The following is a 22,740-nucleotide window of genomic DNA, read 5'->3' on the forward strand; positions in this document are numbered from 1 at the left end:
CAATTGCTTACGTTTTTATTAGAAAAGCACGTATTTAAAAATGCATATTTCAAAAGACTTTTGGGGAATCACATTGCTGGTTAAAGCACATGGGTCTATGCCTCCACAGATCCCTTCCAATGCCTCGGATGCCCAAGGATGGCCAAAGGTTTCCCTTCCTCTGTACTCAGAGGAGGAGCAGAACTGGTACCTCCACCAGTCTTGTTTGCTTCTCTTTTTTTATGCTGTAACCCTCCGCTTTGTGACATTTCCAATGTCCCTCCACTTTTTTCTTACCTCTTCAGGGCTTCGTTCATATCCAACACCATGAGATTCCATCAGGCTGTAGGGTACAGTTTCAGGCGCTTCATAGGGCGAACACTTTGTCATCCACAAAGTACAGGAGTTCTGCAATTGGAGAGACCACTGAGCCAGCTGGCCAGACATGTTTGGGTGAGACATTAGCCATTTCAGGGTGCTTTAACACCTGAGCGTTTGTTTCGGGATCTGGTGCATTGTCTCGCTTGGTTCGGTTCATTTAAGCATACGGCAATAACGCTCGGATCTGCACCAAAACAATCGCTCTTAGACTGCCTGAATGAGGTGGTCTTGGCCCGATTGCAAATGAACTCTGGGGCGGTTTGCTTGAGGAGTGAAACCAACCCAACGGACTAACAAACCAAATGGTATTATTATTCATAACAAGAATAAATAAGATATACAACTCTATTTAAAAAATAGATATACTGGCATAGAATCCTGCTGTACATAAAGCAAGACTGATTTGATATTGTTTTAATGTTGATTCAATGTAAATGAAAGGATTTAATTTAAGTTGAACAAATATCGTTTTTATGTTGATCTTGATCTCTTTTGTTAAGTTGTTTGTTATCTTGTTTGTCAATGTTGATTCAATGTTGGTCTGTTGTTAGGGTTGCATGATCCGCAAATAGGGTTGCCAATCGTCCCATATTTGACATAAAAGTCTTGTTCCGTATTGAACTGATATGGAACGCACTTTGTTCCGTATTTTTGAGAATCAATTCAGTGCAAATCCATGACAGACACATAACTTCTAATATATGTCAGACTATGAACGAAGACATTTGTAGGCTAAGATACTAATTTCTCCCCCTGTTTGTCTATGATCAGCGTAGCGTTTTTAACATCTTGGAACATCATCAGAGAATGCCCTTTTAATTGGTCGTTTCAGTCATTGTGAGTCACGTATCGTACCAATGATGACGACAAGTGACAACAGCGGGAAATGTAAAAATGACTACCTCCGAGCAGCCGGCGAAAAAGAAAAGAGCACAAAAATATAGAATTGAATGGGAAAATGACTACCCGTGGCTGGAATGCGTGAGGGTCAATGAATACTGTTGCGTTTATTTTTCTTCAAATGCAGTCTAAGCCGATGAGTTTTGAATGTACTCATTCATCACAGAAGTCATCACATAAGCCACGCCCCCCCCCCCCCCCCCCCCTCCCTCCCTCATTGAATATGAGGGGCCAGTTGCAAACCAAATTGTATGCTCTTCGGTAATATCTGGAACTGACGTACATTGCCCAGTGACACCCACGCCGGAGGTTAAACCTCTTGACGGGAGACCCTTTTCCATAAATTTACCATAACTCCTGACTTACCTTTGAACCTTTTAGGAAGAAATTTTATGCATAAGTTAGGAATGGAATCTACATTTGATGAAGAAACAGTCTGTTTGTCTTGCAGCTTTCTGTTGAGCCATTACCAAATTTAGAAGATGCGGTTGAGCTGACTACTGAAAAGGAAACCACAGGTACTGAGCACCATTCACACACACAGGGGCCTACAGCTGAGGAAGTGAATTCAAAATTATGGTCAAAATTTAAAGATGACATAGTTAATGTTGAACCCTACCAAGCTAAATTAAAAACCACAACACCATTGTATGTCAAACAGTAGGGGTGCACCGGGCCCGATACTGAGCTCATGTACTCGTACTCGTAAAAATGATCCGATACCAACAACCGATACCAGGCAGCATTTGTATACTTCCCAGCTAACATGAGTCCAGTGGTGGACCACCTGTGGCAAAGTTGGCGGCCCAACTGGATCACTGGCGTTTTGCTCATTGTTCTTCTAGCGGACCTCCAGCGGCAGCCGCCGAGACGTTCTCACTGTCCTCTTTAATAAACTCAGTCTTAGCAGATTTCAGCTCTTCTAGATGCTCTGATGCTCGTCTTCACTTGTAGCTGATTGGAATATTCCAGCATTTATTGGATAATTGATGTGGGAGGAGCTTAACTGACCATGTGACTGATGTGGGAGGAGCTTCACTGATGATGAATTACAGTGTGGGAGGGGCTGATATGGCAAAATTTAAAATATATCAGTTACTGGGATTGTTTTTATACTTAATATAACATATAAGCATTTATTTCTGTTTGTCTGTCAACTGTAAAGTAACTGATGCTAATACACAACTGGGGTTTTTGGGTTTTTTTTGCGCACAAAAAGTATTCTTGTCGCTTGATAAACTTAAGATTGAACCACTGTAGTCACTTGGAATATTTTAAACATTGTCTTTTCTAAATTTCTGGGCCGGGAAGTTTCAATTACAATAGAAGCCAAAGGAGGAGTGAGACAGCTCTCAGATTTAATGAAAAAATATCTTAATTTGTGTTCTGAAGATGAACGAAAGTCTTACGGGGTTGGAACAACATGAGGGTGAGTAATTACTGACAGAATTTTCATTTTTGGGTGAACTAACCCTCTAACACACATCTGTGCCATTTGCTTCACAGGACAAACACACTTCTTCCCACTACATACTATTGATCTACTAGTGTGTGTCCACATGTTTGGTCTCATCTGACAGCTTATAAACTGAAAAGAATTGTGTTGAACTTAACCCTCTAGGCGCCACGGTCGAGAAAAAAATAATACTAACATTGTCTCTCGTCTTGTCTCGTCATCTCACTCATGATCTGTGCCTTGCTGTGGCGAGTGAGCTTTTGAACTAAACAGGTCTTGTCTACTTGTGTTTGTGTGTCATATGAATAATATATATGTGCCCCATACATGGAATCAGAGTGCCTACTTTATGTCGTAAATGGAAAATCTCTACAGCAAAAGGCCAACCGCTACATGCATTCAGTTTGTTTCTAACATTTATTAGTAATGATTTACACAGTTTGTTTACTACTTAATATTTACCTGAGCATTCAGTATTGTGCAGTATAGCATACAGGTGAGGGACATTTGGGGGGGAAAGAAGTGCTGCATTTTATAATTTAAACGTGACTTTTCATGAAAATTCTATAATCCAAGATGGCCGCCACCATATGACGTCATAATATGCAAAATAGATGGGAAAATGTAATCCCGACATAAACTTTGGGTCATCCTTAATATTTCTCTAATTTACAGAAAGTCTCTATCTTTTATCACTTTTAAGATATAGCCTTTTGAAATTAAGATGTCAAAATGGAAAGTTTTAGGAAAAAACCTCTGGCGCCTAAAGGGTTAATAGAGATACTAAAGTATCGTAATGTGCAGTCTAGGCACTGCTGCTTGAAACATGCACTGAGGAGAATATGTTAATGTACTTCTCCTTCTCTTGCCTTCAGGTTTATAGTATTTAGGTTTCGGTGTTGATATTGCACTCATGTTTACCAATGCCTTGCTCAGGGTATAAGAAGAAAAGGAAAGTTTTTCTATACAGTATACAGTCGGTCCATTCTACTGTCAGTATATTTAAACGTGCCGTAATAAACAACTTTGCCTGCTCTAAAGGCTATGAGAATCTTTCCTCTTATTAATGATAATGTTAAAAGCTAAAGTTATTATAACTTAAATTATTCTGGTTAAATCCTACGTTTTAGTTCCAAGAAAACCTTTTACCTTCTAAGAATAAGAGGTTAAAGATTTATCAGCAGATCATCTCACTTTATTCTGAGTTTTTTGCTGCTAGAAACACATTATTTGAATTAGGATATATGATAAAAGATTATAAAACTGCACTACTAAAAAAAGGATAATACTGTTATTTCTTAATCAATATTAACAGATTTGCTGAAACATTTTGTAAGTCTTGGAGGTTTACGGAGCTATCAGAAAAAGAAAAGTTGAAGGAGAATGAGCAGAATTTAGTTATTTATCTGTTTTAATTGTTAATATTGATTATTCTACTATTTTTATTTATTCAATTTTTATAGTTCTTATAGCCTAAATTGATACATTATTTTAACATACATGTGAAGTCTACAGGAGATTTTGAAATTATGTTTTCATGCCTGTGTGTTCTAAACATATTTTGTCTGCCATAATAAATGTACAAAAAAGATAAAACATCTATAAACATCAACATGATCACACAAGAAAGTATTTTTTATTTTTTTTTAAACTTGGTTAGAGTTCACAGCAAGTTTATAATTCAACTGTTAAAGCATGAAATAAGGTACCACAAATTACTGAAATTGAGCTTAATGTGGGTATATTATCAGTAAAAAGTAATCATTAAAACATTTGTAATCATTAAAAAAAATCAGCCATATTTATCAATGTGATTCATAACCCACTAATGTTGTGCACTAGAGGGAGCCACAGGACTGCAAATTCTTCAAGATCTGAGTGTAAAGGTGCTGTATGTAACTTTTTTACTATACTAAAGCATACAAATAGCAAAATATGTTTATAAAGCTTGGAAGAGCCAGGACATTTTTTTAATATAACTCAGATTGTGTTTGTCTGAAAGAAGAATATCACACACACCTAGGATGACTTGAGGGTGAGTAAAACATGGGCTAATTTTCACTGTTGGGAGAACTATCCCTTTAATACACTTAAAACAGTGGAGATGATCGTGGACTTCAGGAGAAACGCCTCAGCATCATTCCCACTCACCATCATGAACAGCATGAGTCTTTCAGCACCATCTCTCAGGACCTGAAGGAGGAGTTCCACATAGACTCGCAATATACTTCCTTCGCCGACTGATGAAGTTCAACCTGTCACAGGAGCTGCTGAAAGATCTCAGATAGTCTGCTGTGCGAATCACTGGTGCACATCTCCCCAGTCTCCAAGAACTGTACTCATCCAGAGTGAGTAAAAGAGCTGGCAAAATCATTAGGGGCTTTCACACCGAAATATTGGCAGAAGTTCACAGATTGTGACAAGTTCTCACTGCAGGAACTAGGAACCATTTTTAGGAACTCCTTTTGGAGGCACTCATTTACTCCTACTTCAGAGTTGGGTCTAAACCAGCACTATAGGAACTATCCGTGACGTTACTGTACACTGATTGGCTGAAAATGGCACCCGTCATTTTTTTAAAAAGCTGTGTAAATGCACAGATTATAGCCCATATATTTACTCCAGAAACTAACTCGACGAACATGGAAAACATTAAATAGATTGACCTCTTAACCTTTACGCTGAGGAGAAAATCCAACGCAACTTTGTGAAAATCCAGCGAAACATGATTATGTCTTTCTGCTCAGCTAGCAGACAGACTGACTAAACCGACCGTCACTGACTCCAATAAAAGGTACCAGACAAAAATACTTGTATTTATCCATTAAATAAGTTATTTTTGTTTTAGCAGGTTCAGTCCAAACTGGGTTCAGAGATGATCAGTTCTGTGTGGGTTAAGATGTCAGTTCCTCTTCTTTCTTTCTTCTTTACCCACGTGTTTCTCTAATAAACTAATAAACTTTTCCAAACCTCAACAGTGAGTTCACCGCTCTGAAAATACTCCTGAAAATATGACACTAGTTCCACATTACTAAATTAAAACTAGGCCAAAGGTTATTAAACCTTTAATCATCACAGTGATTGCTTACTACACATACTGTATATTTCACACACAATTTCAACATTTACGTTCATTCAGCCTCAATTCAGTGTTTTTTCCCACCCATTAATCATATTAAACAACAGAATACGGCCATTCAACAGTTTCTTATCAACGGCTTCTTAACAAATAATTATTTTATCAAAATGTAAAGAATAGCCTATAGCCTTCCTTTAAGTAACATCAATTTTGTATATTAAATATACACACACACACACACACACACACACACATATATATATATATATTCACTGACCACATATAAACATTTAAGCATTTATTAAAAACATGTTAAGGAATACATAAAGGATCTGCAATATATGGAAGTTAATTTACTCTTGAAATATTAATAGGGATATTAATGCGATAATGTACAAATAACTGTTTTTATGTACTTATGGGACTGAATAATAAGTACATTTTAAAATGTTCAGCATCAAATAAATGGTACCAGACAAATACTTGTATTTATTACTTGTATTTGTATTAAATACGTTATTTTTGTTTTAGCAGGTTCAGTCCAAACTGGGTTCAGAGATGACCAGTTCTGTGTGGGTTAAGATGCCAGTTCCTCTTCTTTCTTTCTTCATTAACCACATGTGTTTCTCTAAAAACGTGTGGTTAAACTAACAGACTTCTCACACTCTGCAGAAACATGTTTCCAAACCTCAACAGTGAGTTCACCGCTCTGAAAATACTACTGAAAATATGTAGTCACACTAGTTCCACATTGTTAAATTAAAACTAAAGACCAAAGGTTATTAAAACAGTTCTGGAAGCGCTAGAACTCAAAGCCAGAACACAAAGAGGACAAAAGACAACAATCTGTTACAGTTTGTTCATTAACATGTAAAAGACATTGCAAGTATTAACAATGAATGAACCCATTAGGATTGAGTTATATTAGATTGATATTCATCTGCTCATGCACAAGAAAATATGTGCAATGATGGAAAATATATTTCACCATAAATACACACGTTTGTACGGTGGCCGAGAAGGGTCACAACACATACAAACGCCACAACAACTACATATTCAGAAAACACCTCCAAATTCAGAAAACACATGCAAACGCCGCCACAACAACTACATATTCAGAAAACACCTCCAAATTCAGAAAACACATGCAAACGCCGCCACAACAACTACATATTCAGAAAACACCTCCAAATTCAGAAAACACATACAAACACCAGAACAACTACATTATTCAGAAAACACATACAAACGCCACAACAACTACATATTCAGAAAACAACTTCGTTGATTTCACATCACGTACGCTGCAAATATTCACAGCACGAGCAAATAGGGAAACGAACTGCAAACGGCAAAGACACAACGGAAATGTTTCCAGGGGGGCCTTAATCAGTGACGGACCCGCATCCATCCGGTTGTCTTCGCGCTATCTGAATGTGCGCTTTTGTTGTCTATGGTTACAAGAGGTAACTTTTCGTTCACACCGCCGCCGCCGCCCTGTCAAGGAAGCTTGTCAAAAAGTACGGGGAAGCTTGTTGACGCTTTGGCCGCTCTGACGTAGCAGCATTCAATGTTCAATCATGGGAGAAGAGAAGTGTCACACCATGAAATGTAAACAGAAAAAACAAGCAATACATTGACACTAGAAACCTTTTATAATGACAGTATTTTTATAACCGTTTTGGTCACATTTGGTTGTAAAAAAATAATAATTAGCTATTATTATTAATAGTGAGTGCGCGCGCGCGGCCGGGGCTCTCTCTCTGCTCGTTTATATTCCCTGTCAAGCGCGCCCTGTTAAACTGACAGGACTTAAAAACACATGCTAATGATAAACTTTCACTCTATGATGGTTAAACTGTGCAATTAATCCGATAATGATAGGAAACCCAGCAACGGCGATGATCAGCTTCTCCTCTATCTTAGTGTTTCTCTTTTATTATGACAGACTATAGACAACAAAAGCGCACATTCAGATAGCGCGAAGACAACCGGATGGATGCGGGTCCGTCACTGATTAAGGCCCCCCTGGAAACATTTCCGTTGTGTCTTTACAGTTTGCAGTTCGTTTCCCTATTTGCTCGTGCTGTGAATATTTGCAGCGTACGTGATGTGAAATCGACGAAGTTGTTTTCTGAATATGTAGTTGTAGTGGCGTTTGTATGTAGCTCAAACTTTCCTGTAGCTCAAACAGTAGAGCGCTGGTGCTTGCAACGCCAAGGTCATGGGTTTGATTCCCAAGGAAAGCAAGAACTGATAAGAATGTAAAATGTGTGCCTTGAAATGCAATGTAAGTCGCTTTGGATAAAAGCGTCTGCCAAATGTAAAATGTATGTGTTTTCTGAATTTGGAGGTGTTTTCTGAATATGTAGTTGTTGTGGCGTTTGTATATGTTTTCTGAATTTGGAGGTGTTTTCTGAATATGTAGTTGTTGTGGCGGCGTTTGCATGTGTTTTCTGAATTTGGAGGTGTTTTCTGAATATGTAGTTGTTGTGGCCCTTCTCGGCCACCGTACGTTTGACATATAGGCTTTATTATTGCCAATATAATATAACATTACAAGCATTGCTGAAAGCAGCTAGTCACAGGGTCTCACATAGCAAATGTTTTCTGTATTTGTCTGTACTTCCATCTATGGGCACTTCCGCCGGGACTTCGAGCGTGACCTTTAAGTGCTTATAAAGTATATAACTTTGTTTAGTTTTTTTGAAAATGACAGATCGTTTCGGTAGATGAGCCCCTAATCCTAGGCTGGGATCGTTCACCAGCCCGTTGAAGCTCTTCAAAGACCTTTGAAACTGCATTGATTCTGACTGCAAAATGATGGTAACCATTGAAGTCCAGTCTGTGGAGAAACATCCAGAAATGTTTTCCTACAAAAACGTAATTTCTCTTCCACTGAGGAAAGAAAGACATGGATGTCTTGGATGGCATTGGGGTGAGTAAATTATTAGGAAATTTTCATTTTGAGGTGAACTAATCATTTAACTAGACAATATTTTTATTTTTTTTACCAATGTTACCTTCGACTGTCTGGTTACCAACATTCCTCAAAATGTCTTCTTTGTGTTCATCAAAAGAAACCAACTCATCCAAGCTTAAGTTTAAAATTTTCAGTTTTGTTTGAACTTCCTTTCAAAAACAACAACAGACAAATATATATATATATATATATATATATATATATATATATATATATATGCCTTTAGTAAGCCTAAACAAAACATATATATCTTGAATATAACTGACTTACCAATTGCTTTTGAAAGTCAGGACATTTTCTCAATCGCTCCTCCAAGTTTTGCAGAGACTGAAGATCAGCTACTGGCAGTAGGTTTGCTTCAAGGCCTATGTCTTCTTCACTGACAGATTTTAGACCCTGAACTGTCCTATAGATTATCTTCATTTGATCCATCATGATCTCTTGATTTGTGAGAATGTTACGCAGGAGGGCTGAAACAAAAGCAAGAAACTGAAATAACCCCCCTAAGTCCATAAGGTACACAATATGTAAAAGTGGTACACGATAGTATCACATTTCCCAATAAACAAATACTTACAAGTATCAAGAACAGCTTGATGTCTTATATTAATAGTCCTTGTGGCTGGTGGTAAACATTCCCTCTCTGACGCCGATCAGGGGAAGTGCAGCTTCTTTGCAGTGGGTCAGGGGGAGAGTGACTTCTCTGAAAAGGGTCAGGGAGAGTATAATCTATCTCAAACAAGTCAGGAGAAATACAGCTTCTCTGAAGCAGGTCAGGGGAAGTATTGCTTCTTTGAAACGGGTCAGCATTTGCATGGTTTCTTTGAAGCGGATCAGGGGAATTGCGGCCTCTCTGAAATGAGTCTGAAGTTTTGTGGCCTCTTCGAAGTGGATCAGAGGAAGTCTGGAGTCTGGACCTTCTGAAACGGCTCAGCAGTTGCACTATTTCTCTGTCGTGAATCAGGGGAAGCGTGGCATCTCTGAAGCAGGTCAGGTGGAGTGCAATCATTGTCAGACAAGTTGGGAGAAGTACAGCTTGTGTGGAATCTCTGAAGCGGGTCAGGGTTAATGTGGCTCCTCTCAAGTGGATCAGCAGTTGCATGGTTTCTTCGAGACTGGTCAGAATGTGTGTGGGTCCTCTTAGGTACATTAGAAGTATGATGACTTTGGGAATTAGGAGGGATATTTGGTAAACTATGTGGGGGTTTGAAGAAAGTTAGAACAAAGCATTTTAGGCATTTTCACAAGTTAAATTCATCAATTACCTTACTCAAAATAACAACTTATACTGCTTACAATTTTGTTGGCTTAGATTTTGGCCAACACAGACTTCTGAGTAGATCCAGTCTTCTGCATCTTTTGGGAGTCAGAAGAAAATGAGTGAAAGATATCAGTCATGTTATAAAGATATATATATATATATATATTTATATATATCTTTATATAAAGATATATATAAAGTAATATATGTATTGTATATACAACGTATCAGAAACATCTCAACACACAATCTATAAAGTAATACTTACTCAATGTAAATATAATTCTGACCCTGTGTGGAGTCCAACCTTCCCCAGGTTGCTCCTGGCCACATACATTCATTTTATTTGACCCAACTGGAAGGCACCACTTCTACTTCATTCGTTTTTTCAAAAATCACAATGTGATACATTGTCTAAACAAAATAAAATTGTAATTTAGTCATTTATATGGCTTTTCAAAATAATCTGTAGGAACACTTTTGAGTGGATAATGTGAGAAGAGAGACTATTTTTGTGAACTAATTGCACACAACATTTACCACAGATACAAAGAAAGCAACAAAATATAAACTGCAGATTTACTGGACCCATAAACAACTGCATGCTACCAAAAAATGTTTAAGTATAATGTAAATCAATAGCTGCCGTGTGGTTTGTTTAAATGCAGCAAATGTATAACAACAAACTTGTCATGAAATGGCAGTCTGACATATTTTTGCACACTCTCCACTCTCTGAAAATGTTTCACTGTCATAGACAAGTTAGAAAACATGAAGATGTCTAACTCTGTAGAGTCAAAAGGGTATTCAAAGAATGATTCCTTGCATCTGTAGTCCCTACCGACAAAATATTCCACTCCCCTATCAACAACAATATTTTCAACCAACACAAACTTGGGCTGGGTTTCCCGAAACCTCCTTAACGCTACGTCGTTCTTATCGCTGTACCTTATCGTTAATATGTGTTTCCCGAAACATTCTTAGTTAAGTATACCTTCTGTAAGTCACACACGGAAGGTTGGTCTGGACCACTCTTAGCTTTACCTTATCACTGTTGCAGGTCTATATGAATATAATTCTGAAGTTTTAATACACCCAGACAGTATTCAATTAGGCTAATTCAAGTGTTTTCATGCAAAGAATAAAATTGTCATTACACTGATTGTTGTTAGATTTTTAATTATATTATTATACAATATTATTAATTTAATTAAAACGCTCTTTTAAAGGCCAGTGAAAGCATAGGCTACTGTCAGTTAAGTCCTATTCGGACGCTAATTGTTTCTCATGGGCTCGTACAGTATTTTAAACATTTACAGGGGTAAGTCAGTGCTTTTAGTGCCGTCCGAATCCATAATATCAGTGTTTTTTTTCTCACCCAACCCGCGTAAAAATCCCTGGCCAAATTATACTGTTTTTTGACAAACAGGTTGTATGGTAATTTAATTGCCGTCTGAATCCACATCTCTGAGTTTACAAGAAGAGATTCAAAATTCACTGTTTTAATCCTTTTTGATCACTGCCGAGCACCGTACGTAAGATGTACACTTTTATTACTGAAATGCTGGAAAGTATTTACAAGAACAATATTTCATCGCAGCTCCACCTCAGCGAACAAAAATGGGAAAGAGTAGAAAGCATGTAAACATTTGAAATATATGTTACAATTTTAAAATATGTAGGCTAGGCTATTATAGGCTATTATAGTTTGGATTATTTTTATAATATCCAATAGTCCTAATAAATGTAATTTCAACTATTTCTGAAGTGCTTCTTTTATAAAGAACACCGCTTTCTAGCATAACGCAGTGAAACAGCCCCTGCACGAGAGAATAATTGATTCTCGAGCCGTCGATATGAACCAATTCAGCAGCATCGCCACGGACAGCACCGGGTAACGTCGCACGTAAGAAGATATATCGTAAGCTATCTAAGGTATAGTTCGGTGAACACGCCTAGAAATGGTATACCTTCAGTTAAGTTATACCTTACGAGTCTTCCTAGCGCGCTAAGAGACAACGTTATCGGGAAACCCAGCCCTGTTCTTTATTTCGATGCAGGAATCTCTATTTGTAGTTTTGATTACTGCACCATCCATGGACAACACTTTAAACTGTTTTACTTCTCCCGTGAAAAATTGTGGTACTGGTCCTTCAATATGTTCCGATTTGTAATCTTTGGATGTATGTGCATTAAGATTACAGTTGGAGCTGGCTTCATCAATTTCAGACAACCTGCGGATCACTTGTGTCAAAGGATTTCGTGGGCCTCTACCCAATTTTTTAAGATGACCCAAGAAATTCTCATATGGAAAAGATGAAAATAAATCCAAATTACCATGGATTTTTACATCTTCACAAAGATGGACCAAACCCTGAAAATTGTAAACTAAAAATTCTTGTCCATAGAGCTGACCAAAATGTTCAACAAAAGATACCAAAAGAGAATTGGCCAGATTGTTCATCGTCAAACAATGTTCTGAACTCAGTAATATGTGTACACCAATTGACAAAAGCATGAAATTGTCATATATTTGAGACTTTAACACACCCTTCAGTACAACAGGTCCAGTGTAGAGCAGGAACTGACGAAATTCTGATGCCATCCACCTACTTTTTTCAGCCAGTGTACGTGGTCTTCTAGTGAACTCAGAAGGAATGTAATCCCTCAAAGAAAGCAGTCTCTCTGAAATCAAGGAAGCTTGACTGCTTGACATACGACAACGCAGGGGTCCAGGAGGACCCATCCACAAATCAAGCCGACGCCTCATAACCCCTAAGCATACTAAGTGCATGTAATCATAAGGGAAGCTGGCATCCATGTCAAAATTAAGGCCAGCTAAAGGTGAGTGTTCATGGTGTTCTACATCTGTATTTTGTCTAAAGCATTCGTCCGTTCTACGCCTTGCACTTAAATCAGGAAATGTCATTCGATGTCCTATACGGACACCAATTCGGTGACACTTATCACATCCATGGTATGCACAGTGTGATTTCACTTCTTTGACAAAGGCTCGGGCTGGGGTGTCACATGTTCAAAAAGAACCTCTTTCCCTGAAAAACAAACCCACCATTCAGTGACTTTAATTCACTCACCAGATGTTGCAAATACTCTGACAAAGACTTTGGTTTAGTGTTGCCACAAAAAAGACCAATCAGCACTGGTTTCTCGCTGTACCCCTGCAACATACCAAGAATGGGCCAAAACTGAGTACTACTGCTTTTGAACAGGGGTAGGCCATCAAAATTCAGCTGTAATTTAAATAAGTGTCTATCTGGGACAACAGACCACACCTTAATCAACAGTCCATGAAACAAGCTTAGTATTCCAAAGTAGTGAAACATTCCACCTGATAGAGTTTCTATTTCGTATGTTGTTTTTGGTTTAAGTAATGTTCGCCCATCTTTTGCCAGAGAGGGATGGTGAACTTGTAAAATGCAGAGCAGGGCTGATAACGCAATCAGGGGAATGCTAAACTCAGTGGCCCAGTCAGCAAGAGAATCCTTCAAGTCATCAATAGTGTCACTGCATGCATCACTATGATCCATTTCCTCCTCATCAGACAGAAACCTATCCTTTGGAATCTGTTCATTCCCACTAACTCTGCTGCCCTGAAACTCCTCATCAAACCATACAGAAGTTTCATCATTGAAGCTCTCTGCATAATTTATTTCAAACTCTTGCCTGCTACACTCACTATGTATTGTCTGTATTAGTTCATCAACTTTTTTTAATGCACGTCTTCTCACATTGCTCCTCTCACTGTAACTCCAATTACCATCCATACCAACAGTCTGTCAAGTTTTCTTGACCAAGCACAGTCCTGTAAGAAAAAGAAAAAAAAGATTAACATTGAATATGCCTCACCTATTCCAGATGTACCAATATAGGATACTACTGTAGCTCTAAAACTCATTTGTATTAATAATTTTGTTAGATCATGGAAAGTGAGTGCTTTTAGGCCAGAGTTTCCCATCTTTTTAAGTAACTTTAATTTCATTGTTTTTATCAATCAATTTATATCCGCATCTAAATATTTTATATTTAATTATTTTAACCATAATTATTACATTCCCTTTAATTTCATAGGATAATACTAGCCACTTGTATGGTTGTTCTCCTGGTTCAGTTTTGCCATAAGTGGCCAATTGTTCATTGCATTCCTAGATGTGACCTCTAAACATTACCCAGGTTGAGAACTATTGTTTTAGACAACAAAAAAATAATAATAATTTGATCAATTTCATTCTTTCAATGTAGATATTTTAATAGTACAGTATAATTATTTTTTCTCTCAATCGCCTACAAATATGGCACACATGGGAATGAGATGACTAGCAATACATGACTAGCAAAGAGAACTAAGCAGGCCTCTGTGATCACAAATAAAAAACATGTCCTTTTCATGTGAAACAATGATTAATCCAGATTTGATTCAACATGACTGATGCAAAATGCAAAAAAATTAAAAAATAATAATAATAATAATAACAAATTGCTTTCTTATTGTTTTAAAAATGTTTAGCTAAATCAAAAGTATCAGACATATAGTTAAGTCAAAAATTAGATTTAGATATCATATATCTGATTATACAACCATTGAATCACTTTCAGCTTTACAAGTAAATTGCGGTTGCTGAATTTGCTGTGATTTTCCTATCATTTTAACAGCATTAGCAGTACATTGTTCCGCACCTCGGACATTCCGCAGGCCGGTCTATCGCACCCCGTTCGCATCTGTTCTGGCATTCTCATGTTCAGGGGCAGCTGAATCAGCTACCATATAGGCAAAAGTTCACTTCAATAAAGAAAAAAGTGCCATCCGATTTTGAAATCAGGTATTAAAAAAAGCGCCAAAAAAGAGAGTGACCTTCACTTAAGTTACCTGTCCTGACCAGCGGTTGTCTGAGACGTCTTCTTCAACCGTCCTTCAGCGGGAGAAATTTCAACCAACGCATCATGTGAACCTCATTCACCAACCAGAAAAGCTGCTGTTACCGTGGAGATCGTGCCAAAATAAACAATAGTTGACTGCAGTTGTTTTAAATAAACTGTTATTTAGAAAAAATATATAGATATTAAGTTTTTAACATGATTTTGTGGTACTTAAAATAAAAAGTATGGAAAACGTAGACTTGTATGTGGATTAGTTTTTATTTTTTTTATTACAAATTTATAAAAACAAATTAAAATGAATAATAATAATAAAAAAATAAAAAAACTTAAAAGAGTATAAAAAGATGATACATTGATAAACTTCTAATCTTTCAAAACACCGGTGTATCTTACAGTATTTTTCACAACTCCCAGTTTTACTGTGAGATTTTCCCATTGTGATTACACTGTGTCTGAGGTGTTCTTTCAGCGCCCAAGAAATCTATTGGACGTCTCCGATGGACCCAATTTTTCCCTAAAAACGGACAGGAGCTCTAGGACTGACTCACGGGATAACCTCGGGTTCACTAACCCATCAGTCCAAACCCAAAAAACCCATTGGTTGGGAAGCTCTAGGAATGGAGTCGATCCAGTCCGCACCCACAGAACCTCGAGTTTAATTGACATGTCAAACTCAAAGTAACTACTAAACCACAGACCCAGGCCATCAGCAGGGTTTCATCTCTCAAGTTCCCCAATTAAGTGGTTTATGTTTGTCTCTTACACAATTCTCAGTGCCATTTGAGTTTAGTTTAGAATCAAAAGGAGGAATACAGTGCAATCAGTCGGACATACAGTGGATACAGTTATAAGAAGAATTAAAAGAGTAATTAGATTATACATAAATAAACTTCTCTTCAGCAAATATGAAACTGTAAAGGATCTGCAATTTATGGAAGTTAATTTACTCTTGTAATATTAATAAGGTTATTAATGCGATTATGTACAAATAACTGTTTTTATGTACTTATGGGACTGAATAATAAGTACATTGTAAAATGTTTTGTCATCCAATAAAAGGTGCCAGACAAATACTTGTATTTATCATTCCAATTCAAACCCAACTATTTATCCATTAAATAAGTTATTTTTGTTTTAGCAGGTTCAGTCCAAACTGGGTTCAGAGATGATCAGGGGCCTCATTTATAAAGCTTGCGTACGCACAAAACGGGGCTGAAAACATGCGTACGCCAGTTCCTGCGCAAAAGGTGGGATTTATAAAGAAAAACTTGACGGGAAAATTTGCGCACCTGCACGCAAACTCTGACCCATGCGTACGAACGTTTTGGAGATGGAGCACTTTGGCGACACCGATGGTGAGCTGGAGTTAAATGTATTTTTGGTCACTTTTATACAGAAAATCTAAAGAAAATTAAACATATACAGAAAGATTATACAAATACAATTTCAATCACCAAGCCTGTCACTTGAAGCAAATATCCATTCCTTCTTAAATGTCCGCGGCAGCGAGCGCGTTGAGCCGTTTAGTGAAACTGACGCAAATAACAGTTTAAATAAATAAAATACTTCTGATATAAACATTTATATTAAATATGCCATTCAAATTAATGGAGTTAAACACTTAAACATGAAATCATTACTGAAGTTACAACATTTTTTTAAATTCAATCATTAGAAATATTTGTTGTGGATGCGATTGTTTTTGAACACTTTTCCTGTGGCGTGCTGTTTTAATGTTTTAACCACAGAGATAATTGCTTATCATGATAATACCAGATTGTCTGAGAAAATAGTTTCGTGCAAATAATGCCCAAGGCCTATCTGTTTCCATTAAAAATATAAATCAATTAAAAATACAATTCGGCAAGTGGAAAAGATTGAGAATAACTTTCTCTGAAATGTATTTTACACTATTTGATTTATGTATTCAAAAACAAGGCAAGGATAGACAACTACTTGATTTGTATTAATGTAATGTTTCTTGTACCGTTTATATCATCTGCATATGATTATTCATCCATGTGATAACGTTTAAGTTATCACGTGGATGAATAATCATATGCAAATGATATGTAGATGAGGATCTGCATAGTAAAACTATGCGTTGTAAGCTCCATATATGGTTATTTCGGGTGGAGACGCATGTGCGCACAATCTTCCGCTGACTGGGATTTATAAAGTGAATTCTGTGCAGGTTCTGGCGTACGCACGGTTTTATAAGTCTGAATATTTTTTTGCGTACGCCATTTTTGGCTTTCGGGCGCACGTACACTTTTAGTAAGGTTCCTACGCACAGTTTTATAAATGAGGCCCCAGTTCTGTGTGGGTTAAGATGCCAGTTCCTCTTCTTTCTTTCTTCATTAACCAGATGTGTTTCTCTAAAAACGTGTGGTTAAACTAACAGAGTTCTCACAGTAACATGTTACATGTTTCCAAACCTCAACAGTGAGTTCACCGCTCTGAAAATACTACTGAAAATATGTAGTCACACTAGTTCCACATTGCTAAATTAAAACTAGACCAAAGGTTATTAAAACAGTTCTGGAAGCGCTAGAACTCAAAGCCAGAACACAAAGAGGACAAAAGACAACAATTCATTACAATTTGTTTGTTAACATGTAAAAGACATTGAAAGTATTAACAATGAATGAACCCATTAGGATTGAGTTATATTAGATTGATATTTCTCTGTATAATTATTTGACTGATTTGTTCTTGTTCACAGAGGCATAAAGTTGACAGCAGTTCTCCTGAGCTCCAGCTTTTGCTCCTCTGATGGAAGCATAAGTCACTTTATCATCACAGCGAACCTGAATGAACATCACAGTTGTTTCAACCCACAATTATTACAGCATGTTGTTTGAGCTCAGTTCATGAAGAACTGCATATAATCACACAAATCAAGAAGAACTGCATATAAGAGGAAAATATACAAAAATCATGTTGAGAGAAGCTGGACAACATCGAGGAAGTGTTCGCTCACCTTGTTCTTTTTGCTTCGTCTCCTTAAACCTAATCTCTGAGTTACTTCATTGATTACTGCAGCACTGTCTTTGTACAGCATAATATTTGTAACATTTTCCTTGTAATCTAAAGGATTTCTTATAATTTGTTCTGTGTGGCGAGCAGGACGAGGCTGAGGGCCGTGGGAGAATGGCGCGAGGCCGGTGACGTGATTGCTAATGAGCGACACCTGTGAGACGCACCGGTCTCGTATCTCTCACAGAGGAGCGGATGCATAAAAGGAGGAGCGACGACAGTGAAGATCGAGTGAGGCCAGGCCTGGATTTTATTTGTGTTTTGTTATATGTGACAGCAGTCATCCGTGAGGGGCTAATATATGTCTTTACTTATATTTTGTATTTGTTTATTTTATTATTAAAGTCTTTAAATGCCGGCTCCCGCTTCCTTCTTCCCATAACATCTGAACTGCGTTACATTCTGATACAAAAACTTTGAAATTTTATTTTATTTAGACACACAGAAATCAAGAATCAGCCTGTCATCTGGCTGTTATTACTCAGTTATAGCAGCCAAACAAAATATAAATGTAAAACTTTAAGGATCAAGAGCCCAGCTAAACACACACTGATCACCATAATGGTGACTTAACATTTAGATATTTCTCCTTCAGTGATTCTGCTTGTTGACATCAGGGGCCCTATCTTGCACCCAGCGCAATTGACTTTGTACACTGACGCATGTATCATTCCTAGTTTGCACCCGCGCAAAGCGCACTTTTCCCTCCACAGAAGCACGTCGCTAAACTAGGGAATGAACTTGCGCTCCCCGGGGCGGTTCAGCGCAAAGAGGAGGCGTGTTCCGACGCAAACGTTCCTTCATGCTATTTTGCAGGTTTAGAAAACAATTGCGCCACTAACCAGGAAAAAATAGTTTAAAGTCAGTGGCGCGTTGCGCATGTTATTCATATGCTATTTTAAGGACGCATGCTTGGCCTTAATCAATGTAGCGTGTGCACATACACTTTGATTCTCTCATCTACACAGAAGCAGCAGTTTTCATTTTTGCAAATCATACATTATTACGATAGATAGATAGATAGATAGATAGATAGATAGATAGATAGATAGATAATTTATTATAAAAGCATACATCTAGCTTACACATTTACCCAAATTATCATACGCCTTTTTAACCGAAGTTAATTTGGGTGGGTTTCTCCATCCCCAACGTCCCTGACGAGAGCGTTGCTCTCCTTGGCTGTGAACCGCTCCTGTCGTGCGCCTGGCAAATCCGCCGTTATAATAGGAATCCGCTTTAGAACAAGAGCGCCTGCTCTTAAAGGGAATGTGAGATGTCGCTCTGATTGGTTTATTTCACGTTACGCCCAAACCACACCTATGAATAATGAAGCTACTTCAGACCAATCCATTTTAGATTTGCGCCTGACGCAAGAGTCATTTATCCCGCCGGGAAAATAGCAACAGCGCCGAGACCCGCCCACAAAGTTACTTGCGCTGTGCGCTTTGACACTTGCGATTCAGATCGTTAAAATAGGGCCCCAGGTGTCTTTAATAATGGTCAAACTCAATTAATCACTTAATTATCTCATTAACTTCAACACTGCTTCAATGTTATTTATAACACTCTGAGTGTGGACTCATATAAACACTGGGCAGTGTTCATTTAACACTGGGGATTTTGCTGTGTGGCATAACTTTATATATATATTGGGTCATTTACATGACTTTTCGATGTTTAGAAAATCCCACTTACGCAATAGTCATTCCCTCTTCTCAGAGAACCGAGGTTACATTAGTAACGGAGACGATTTTGCTGTGTCACTGTGTGGCATAACTATATATATATTTTTTTAATTTACATGACTTTTTGATGTTTAGAAAATCCCACTTTTAAAATTATGCTACCTCATATATCTAGATTTCCAAGATTGTTTCCAAAACATAAACAAATATATTGGTTTAGCTTATTTTAATGTTAGTTTTTTTTTCATACATAACATTTTGTACCATTTTGATGCTGTCAATAGATGTTTTACGTGTAAACGTCTATGCTTTTGTAATTTCTGAAACAGACATTGAGAATGCAAAATATCTATTGACAGCATCCACACTGTACAAAATGATATGTATGAAAACGTATCAGGTATACAAATGTGTATGAATCATCTAAGGTTCACAGAATATTGAAACAATGGAATGAATAGGTTGATTTTATTTAGAATCGTTCCATCCTACCAGAAGTGAAAGATGTTAATGGTTCTCAGACATGCTTTCTTCCACCGATAAATACTCTGGCTATATCTGAAACTGCCCTCTATACCCTCATTCACTATTCCCTACATTAGTCCACTAATATAGTGCACTTGAAGGAGTGAATGAAAACGAGTGAGTGAATTCAGACACTGATTGTGCATTAAGGCCTACTGTTTTTGAGCTGGATATTTAAAAATGTAATGATGGTTGAGATTCAAACATAGATTTGCACAAACTCACATCTAGAAACTGTCAGAATCCATTGCATCAGTATCTGTAAAGGTTTGAGCCCATACAATCAGAGGTTCCTCAGGAGGTTTCTGCATCGAGTCTGAACAAGAAAATATGTGCATGATGGAAAATATACTTCACCATAAATACACACGTTTGACATATAGGCTTTATTATTGACAAATTTAATATAACATTACAAGCATTGCTGAAAGCAACTATTCAAAGAGTTCAAACACCAAATTATCATTCCTGTCATATTGTGATAAACGCTTAGCCTACATCATCAAGCTTTGCCTGTTCTCATAATAAGTGCAAGATGACAGTTAATGAGCTGCTTTAGAAAATAGATGATTTAATGAGAATGATCTAAAATGATAAAACTGTCCTCATTTTCTAGCCTGCAGGCCATGAATTAATAATAAAAGACGTATTATTTCACCTTATTTCAAATCAGTGTGTTTGAAATGTCTATCAATATATAGCCTAGTATATGTGATCAAAACAACTGGCAGTGACCCAAAAAGAGGCATTTCTCACAATTTCAAAATGTACGTTCATTCAGCCTCAATTCAGTCTTAATTTTTTTCCACCCTTAAATCATATTAAATAGGCAAGGCAAGTTTATTTATTTAGCACATTTCATACACTATGGAAATTCAAAGTGCTTTACACAGAAAGGAATTAAACTAATCACAAAATAAAACTAAGGAAAATAAAAACAGTTATAAAAGAAATTAAAAGAGATATATGATACAGTAATAAAATGAATTAAAAGAGTAAAAAGATGATACATTAATAAACTTCTCATCTGGCAAAACACCGGTGTATCATATTTTTCACAACTCCCAGTTTTACCGGAGATTTTCCCATTGTGATTACACTGTGTCTGAGGTGTTCTTTCGCCTATAAAATCTATTGGACGTCTCCAATGAACCCGATTTTTCCCTAAAAGGAGCTCTAGGACTGACTCACGGGATAACCTCGGGTTCACTAACCCATCAGTCCAAACCCCAAAAACCCATTTGTTGGGAAGCTCTAGGAATGGAGTCGATCCAGTCCGCACCCACAGAACCTCGAGTTTAATTGACATGTCAAACTCAAAGTAACTACTAAACCACAGACCCAGGCCATCAGCAGGGTTTCATCTCTCAAGTTCCCCAATTAAGTGGTTTATGTTTGTCTCTTACCCAATTCTCAGTGCCATTTGAGTTTAGTTTAGAATCAAAAGGAGGAATACAGTGCAATCAGTTGGACATACAGTGGATACAGTTATAAAAAGAATTAAAAGTAAGGCTGAACCGCACGCGATTTGCGATTATTTTATGGACAGCTTGTCAGTGGAGTGCGGCTGATTGGTAGTAAATGGGTCAATATCACTATAAAGTGCTATAAGTCCTCATAAGAATCACTCAGTCATCATGAACATAATGCAAAATAATGAAATTCTGAGGTTTTATTATAAATGGCCAAACACTTACACACATACAAGTACAATGATACATCTCTTGAAATGTGTTTTTCTGATTTTATACCATTTTCTTTAATTGGATGTATGTGATTTTGGCATGTCCCGCACGCTGCTCAGCTAACTTCAGTGAGTGTAAAAAGTGGTTAAATGACATAAAATTTAAATACTTTTTTAATGTACTTATTGTCCTCAGCAAGTTATTTAATAAAACAAGTCATTTAGATTATTTATATTTTATTTTCATAATAATATTAAGCAGTTTGCATGTGTCCCTGAAGTTGCTGTCCACCCTGTCATAATGGGGTAAACTCCCCTTTAAGAAACCAACTGATGTACTCAGTGACATCCCCTCCCCCATTTGGTCTTTCTTCAGTGGAGGTTAAAACATCTGCAACACACACAGAAAGTATCTACACTTATATTTCCTAATTTTCATCATATTGTGTTTGTAGTTGCGTGTTGTCAAGCTTAACATGTCCACCCTGTCATTGTGAAATATTAAAAACTTTTCAGAAATTCTAAATATACATTTTAAACAGTGCACAGTCAGCTTCAACAGTGAATCACTTTGCTTACTGCTGCACACCATGTGCTCATTAAATACTAACTTTAGCCCAAAAATGTCCACCCTGGACATTTGCAACTCCTGAAAATCAGCCTGAGCCAGGCCCCTCCTTCTTCTATATTGGTTAAGGGTTTCTTGAAGGTCCTGTTGTTTATAAAATGTTCCCCCATTCTAGTTCACCCATTAAAGCATTTGTCCACCCTGTCATGCCAAGTTCCACCCTGTCATTTTGTTGTCCACCCTGTCATGTTCAACTTTTATGATGAAAATAAACTAATTATTTTAACAAGTTAACAAA

This window comes from Rutilus rutilus (assembly GCF_951802725.1).
Source record: "Rutilus rutilus genome assembly, chromosome: 1".
NCBI lineage: Eukaryota > Metazoa > Chordata > Actinopteri > Cypriniformes > Leuciscidae > Rutilus > Rutilus rutilus.